Below are 7,638 nucleotides of genomic sequence, written 5' to 3' on the forward strand. Positions count from 1 at the left end.
AAAACAGTTAAGAAACACAAAATGGAAAGTTAGCTGTTGAAGAAATAGGTGCGCTGATATCTTTGACTGGGCCAATGCTCAGTGTATTCTGGATGGGAAAATTCATTTTGTACACTGTAATGATATACAGTGAATGAATACAATTTTTTTAAAAAAAGAAAAAAATAGTAATAAAAAAAGTAAACCTCATAGAAGCAGAGACTAGAATAGTGGTTGTCATGGTGTGGGAGGGTGGAGATGGGAAAAAGGGGTGGGAAGGTATAGTCAAAACAAGTGTCTCAAGATCTAGGCTACAGCAAGGTGGGTATAGTTAATGATAATGTATCAAGTGATTGAAAATTGCTAAGAGAGTAGGTCTTAAATGTCACAAAAAATATATAAATACGTGAGGTACTGGATATGGTAATCAGCTTGGTCTAACCATTTCACAGTGTATGCGTGTATCAAAATATCACATGGTACACCATAATATTCACAATTTTTACTCGTCAATTATATCTTTTTTTTTTTGAGAGGTTTTTGCTATAGGGCGCGTGCGCTCGCCAGACAGAGAGAGACAGAGAGACAGAAAGTGAGAAATCACCCCCTAGGGGGGATGGCCACGCCGCCATCCCTTCTCCTCCTCCATTCTCCTCTCTGGTCTTGAGCACACACGTACATGTACCCAGCGTGAGTTTTAAGCCACCGGGTCCAGAACACGAACTGCAGTAGACTACGTGGGAGTCCAGCGACATAGCCATTACGCTAACTGCTGGTCCCGTCAATTATATCTTAAATACATTATTTATTAGGGTAGTTTATGAAATATAAATTTAATCTTTCTAAACATAACAACAAAGACAGAAGTAGAAAGAAAAAGACTAATAGAGTTGATTACATAAATGATAACTCCATATTGTAATATCAAACAAAATTTAAAAGTGAAAGGAAAACTTTTTAAAAATATTAATACCATATATAACCAAATAAAAGTTGGTATCCTGAAAATTAATAAAATAAAGATAAATATCTCAGTGTTTAAATTAACAAAGGACAGGTACAATGATTTTTTAATGAACAAAGGACATGTTAATTTTTTAAATAAACAGAGAACATGTACATGTACAAAGGAAATGAAATACACAAATGGCCAACAAAGCACTTTTTTTAAACATACAAACTCTGTAGTAAGCCAGTAAATGCAAATTTAAACTAGATGTCATTTTTCCTCTTTCAGATCAGCAGAGATTTTTAAAAACGATTATGTCCAGTCTGGCAAGCTAACAATAAAGTAGATATATTTTCACACTGCTGCTGTGAATATAAACAAGTACAGTCTTTCTAAAGAGTAATGTCACAGTTTTTAGCAAAGCCTTAAAAATGTTTATGTTCACAGGGAGCATAACTCCTCACGCCTTATGCATGGCTGAACACAGACACTTTCAATGAGTACAGGAAAGAGGAGGAGCAACTCCACAGCGGAGCACTTCAATAACCACAACTGCAGCCAGGTGACCAAGGTGAACAGCGACAGTCATAAATCATGTTGCGAGTAGATATCACATGATGAAAATGGAGCATTACTTCTGTGATCGTCCTCCCAAAAACCCATAACCTCAATCTAGACATGTGCAAAACATCAGGCAAACCCCAGCAGAGGGACATTCTATAAAATACCTAGCCTGTATTCCTCAAATCTGTCAAAGTTATCAAAAACAAGAAAAATCTGAGAAATTGTCATGACCAAGAGACATGACAACCAAATGTAATGTGATACCTTGGATGGAATCCTATAAAAACAAAAAAAAGAAAAGAATGTTAGGTAAAAGCTAAGGAAATCTGATTAAGGTATGGACTTTCATTAATAACTGTGTACCCATATTAATTCATTAATTGTAACAAATACATCCTCATAATGTTAAGATGTTACTACTAAGGGAAATCGTAGGGGTAAGGGATCTAGGTGCTCTGATCAATTTTTCTTTTTTTTTCTTTTTTAAATTTCATTTTCTTTTATGCAATCACATTATTTAGCTTACAATGTGAATATTTTAACATGTGAACATTTCTCCCTAGTCCAGTTGACTAAACTCTAAAATATTTTTAACAGAAATTGGCACGTTTCTTTATCCCATTAATGCTTTTCCTCCCCATTTCTCTTCTAATTGTTCTCCCTCAAACCCTACTCTTTCATGGATGTAAATACAGATACAATGTGTGTGAAAGAGCAGGTCAATCACTTTCAGTCATAGAGTGCGGACACTCTGTATATATTAAGTGAGGACATACAATGCCTCTCCTTCATAGCCTGGCTTGCTTCACTCAGCAGTAAATCTTCCATAGTCATCCACTTTCTGTCAAAAGCCAGGGTTTTGTTGTTTTTATTTTTATGGCTGAAAATTCTTTCTGTAATTAAAGAACTATTTTTTAATTACATTGATCAATTTGTAAGTTTTTACATTCTTTTTTTTTCTTTATTCGTGGTAGAGTACATGCATGTGAGAGTGTGTTTCCACATGTTTTCACACTGACTAGGCTGGGGATTCGAACTGTATGACCACATGGGATCTGGCTTCTCTTGAGCAGCATGTTACTGCTGCACCATGGAGCTAACCCAACGCTTATACTCTTTAGCTAAGCAATTCCACGTCTCAGAATTTGTCCTGAGAAAATAATCACAAATATGGGTAAAGATTTACCTATGAGAGTATTTCAGTATTATTTATAATAGATGTAAATATTCCATAATAAAAGTTTATTTAAAGAAACTACCTTGGGATGTGTGATGATTATGAGCACTGGAATCCCACATGATCGACTGTGGCTCAAGTCCCAGACTTCTTGCTTTCTCTCTCTCTCTCTCTCTCTCTCTCTCTCTCTACCTCTCACTCTGTCCTTATATGGTCAAATTAAAATAAATGAATAAATAAAGTTAAAATAATTGTCTTTTTTAAAGTATCTTTTTTCTATTATGAAATAATATTGCTATTAAAAGTGCTGTATAGAAAATGTAATGACATTAATATAAATTAATGATATATTAAAAGAAAAATTAGGTTATAAGTTATATGTACAGCAAGAATCTGTCTTTATTAAGACAGAAATAGAACTGATAGAACAGAATGATTCGTTTTATTTTCCTTTGAACTTATCTATGTTTTCTAAATTTTCATATGGCATATATTGCTTTTTTATTGTGGTAAAGTACGCATACCATAAAAGTTTTCATTTTAATCACTAAAGAGTAAATTCAATGGCATTTAGTATATTCACAATGTTATCTAACCACATTCTAGATCACGGAACCATGATCTAGTTCCAGAATATTTTTACCACACATTAAAAGAAAAAACAGCATACCCACCAAGTAGTCACTCCCATTCTTCTCTTACTCAATCTCCGACAATCACTGATTTGCTTTCTCTCTCTATGGATTTGCCTATTCTGGATATTTCATATAAATGAAATCACACATGTGTGACCTTTTGTGCCTGGTTTCTTTCACTTAGTATATAACATTTTCAAGATTCATCAACACTATAATACGTGTCAATAGGTCATTCCTTTTTGTGGCTGAATAATATTCCATTGTGTGGACATGCCATATTTTGTCTTTGTTTTTTAAATATTTACTTAATTTTATTTATCATTTTTTTTAATTTGCTACTGAGAATGCATGCTCACCAGAGAGAAACAGAGAGGGGGGTGTGAGAAAGAGAGAGGAGGAAAGTGAGAAAGCAAGCCACCAGGTCCAGGACTTAAATTGTGGTTGGCCATGTGGGAGTCCAATGCCTTAACCATTATGCCACCTGCTGATCCCCCATATTTTGTTTACCCGTTCATCTTATTGATGAACATTTGGGTTGTTTCCATGTTTTCTTTTTTTTTTAATTATTTATTTTATTTTTAATTATCGTTATTTTTTTAACTTGACCAGAGAATGAGACAGAGAGCAAGAGAGAAAGGAGAAAACAAGCCACCAGCAACCACCACACCACTTGCCAGTCCCTGTTTCCATGTTTATCTATTGTGACTACTATTGCTGTAACCATCATATTCAGCAGCATTGTCAAAACTTTTTAAAAATGCTGATCTTAAAAGATAACATCTAAATAAACTGCCTTCACTGAATCTTCCAATTTGTATCAGTATCAGCTCACTCAGAAATTCCCTTGTTGGGACCAGCAGTTAGCGTAATGGCTATGTCGCTGGATTCCCACGTAGTCGACCGTGGTTCACGTCCTGGACCCGGTGGCTTAAAATTCACGCCGGGCGCATGTACATGCATGCCCAAGATCCCAAGAGGAGAATGGAGGAGAAGGGATTGCGGTGTGGCCATCCCCCCTGGAGGGTGATTTCTCGCTTTCTGTCTCTATGTCTCTGTCTATCTGGTGAGCACACGCGCCCTATAGAAAAAAAAAAAAAAACTCTCCAAAAAAAAAAGAAATTCCCTTCTCTACTTGTGATCAATGACCCAACATTTCATTCAACAAATAGGTTATATTTTAGCCCAAATTATCTAAGAAGACATTGGACAATCTTTTTATTAAGAAAAAGAAGAAAATTTAAATGGTTACTATTTTAAATTTACAACACACAAAGGGAACTAATTTTAGATAGGGCTTTGGAACAATTGAAACCATAACATTTAGAATTCGTTTAGGTTTTACATTTCCCTGTGGCTAGTTTATTTTTTAAGTGAATTTTATATTTTAATCCTTTATCACCAAATTCTACATAATATTTTGCATCCTATAGGCAGTGATGAAGAAAATAAAATTTGCATTTAACTTTCATGTTAACAGTGCAGTATTTCAAAGTTGGTGGTCAGCATGAGAGGTAGACTGGTTCACTCTTTATTTTAGATTGCCTAAGAGTTAGGCCAATTCTCCTAGGAAAAGGGCCAAGTTATTCATCAAAAGCTAATGGTGTGGTTATACTACTCAGCGATAATAAGCTATAAACTACTGCATAAAACAACATGAATGACTTTCAATATAACTATGCTGAGGGAAAGAAGCTAAACCAAAAATTAAATACTAAATGAGCCCATCTATATAAAATTCTAGACAACACAAGCCAGTCTGTATTTTTCTCTTAATATATCATAAATTTATATTCTGTGACAGAAAAGAGATCAGCATCTTCCAGAAGTAGATAAGAAGGAGTAATAGGCAAGAGTTAGAAAGTGGCAGGAAAATCTCGAGGGTGATCGATATTTTGTTATCTTGATTATAATGAGGGTGTCATGGATGTGTGTGTGTGTGTGTGTGTGTGTGTGCTAACTTATCACACTGTACATTTTAAGTACAAGTGCCTATTGTACTTCACTAATACTAAAAATGTTTTTTAAAGGTTAATGATGTGGGCTGCTCATATAATTATTATGAAATGTGATTTAAACGAGCTCCTAATATTGGTACCTTCCTTCTATTTGTTACCATTTACTGACAGAAAAACAAACAAACAACAAAAAAAAAAAAAAACAATGGACATTACTTGACGTACAACAGGTTTAAGGCATGTTGGTTCTTGGTGTCTTTATAAGTAGCCCATTTAAAATTTCAATAGTGGGGGCCAGACAGTATTATGATGTGCTATAAAGCTGATCCATGGGGGAAAGTTCTGGCTTTGCATCTGGGGACCTCTCCGAGTGAATTGGGCATGCATGTCCCCAAGGTCTGGGGCTGGCTGAGGCTGGGGACAGACCACGGCATTGGGGTCTTATTGGAAGTACTGTCTCTGTCTTTCTCTCTGCTTTTCTCTTGTGCTCATGAAAGAGATAAATAAACCTTAAAAAATTTAATAAAATTAAATGTTTATATTGTTCTAAGTTAGAATTTGCAGAAATCAACTTCCTGTCCCATATAAATATGAAAAGGAAATTAGTCCAGTCCAGGAGTATACCTTTTGTAAAGCCGAAGTATTTTCATCATCACCTCCCTGAGTTATTCTTCAGAGTGCATAGTGGATAATTCATCCCCCTTAAACATTATTATGAGTATTTACAGGGTTTTTTATTTGGGGGGAGGGATATGTTTGTCTTAATAGTCTTAAATTTATAAACAGGCATTCAAAAAAGTGGTGAATGGCAGAAATGAAATTTCCCAGAAACAAGGATTTTAGTGGTGGTTGGTGCCCATCACCCAGTTGACGTGGCCAAACCATTCGTGTGAATAAATGTGAAGAGATAGTAAATCTGCTGCCTGCTCTTCAGGTCAGGGGCAATTTTGTTGAACTCTCAGACTAGGTTACAGTATTTACATAGAAGGCAAAATGCAGAGGTGCCTATACTATTCTAAGGACTCTTGGCTAGTCCCTCTCTGTAACCATGGGAAATGGTGAGACTCAGTTCTTACTTATATTCTTGTTTATTTTAAAGAGATTTTTGCTATAGGGGTCATGCACTCACCAGAGATAGAGACAGAAAGCAAGAAATCATTCCCCAGGGGGAATGGCCACACCACAATCCCTTCTCCATTCTCCCTTGGGATCTTGGGCACGCATGCACACGCACTTGGCATGAGTTTTAAGCCACTGGGTCCAGGACTGGAAGCACAGTCGACTACGTGAGAGTCCAGAGACGTAACCATTACGCCATCCGCTGGTCCCCTTACTTATATCCTACCATGAATTTATATCGCCTGCTGTCTCTCTCGAAATTTGCCTTACACAACAAAGTTATAAACGACGAGAGTGAAGAGTCTATTTTGAGAAGCTTGTAGACTCACAGCCATCATCTATCCAAAGCCCAGAGGACATGTGTTTAAAAATAAACACACACTGGGACCAGCAGACAGTGTAATTGTCATGTTGTTGGACATCCGTGTAGTTGACCGTGATTCAAGTCCCAGGCTCAGCAGCTTAAAACTCATACCAGGCATGTGTGCATGCGTGCCCAAAGTCCCAAGAAGAGAATGAAAGAGAAGGGATTGCAGCGTGACCCCGGGGACGGGAGGGATAATTTCTCACTTTCTGTCTCTGTGTCTCTCACTATCTCTCGGGTGAGTGCACACGCCCTAAGGTAAAAACCTCTACCTAATTAATTAATTAATTGAACCAGTCAAAAGTCAAGAAATTATAATTCATTCCTAATGTCCTACAGAGCATTAGTGAACTATCACAGTTTATATGGACACAGAAGCAGTTTTCTCATAGGTTCTTCTGAAAACATGTGGCTGATGGGACCAGCAGTTAGTGTAATGGCTATGTCACTGGACTCCCACGTAGTCTACCACAGTTCGAATCCCGGACCCGGTGGCTTAAACTCACGCCAGGCTCGTGTGCATGCATGCCCAAGATCCCGAGAGGAGAATGGAGGAGAAGGGATTGCAGCGTGGCCATCCCTGCTGGTGGGTAATTTCCTGCTTTCTGTCTCTCTGTCTCTCTCTGTTTGTCTGGCGAGTGCACGCGCCCTATAGTGAAAACCTCTCAAAAAAAAAAAGAAAGAAAGAAAGAAAGAAAGAAAGGAAGAAAGAAAACATGTGGCTGAGCAGTGATCTGGCACTTTGGGAAGGATTCTCAATTAATGCCTCCCTCTTCTCACTCATAGCCTCACAGTCCTTCTCCTTCGCCATCTCGTCTTCACACTAGAGCTCATGTCCAGAAGAAGAGGACAATTCTCTGTGAGGACAATTCTCTGTGTTATAGGTGGAAAGA

The sequence above is a fragment of the Tupaia chinensis genome, unplaced genomic scaffold (assembly GCF_000334495.1).
Source record: "Tupaia chinensis unplaced genomic scaffold, TupChi_1.0 Scaffold139757_1, whole genome shotgun sequence".
Lineage (NCBI taxonomy): Eukaryota > Metazoa > Chordata > Mammalia > Scandentia > Tupaiidae > Tupaia > Tupaia belangeri.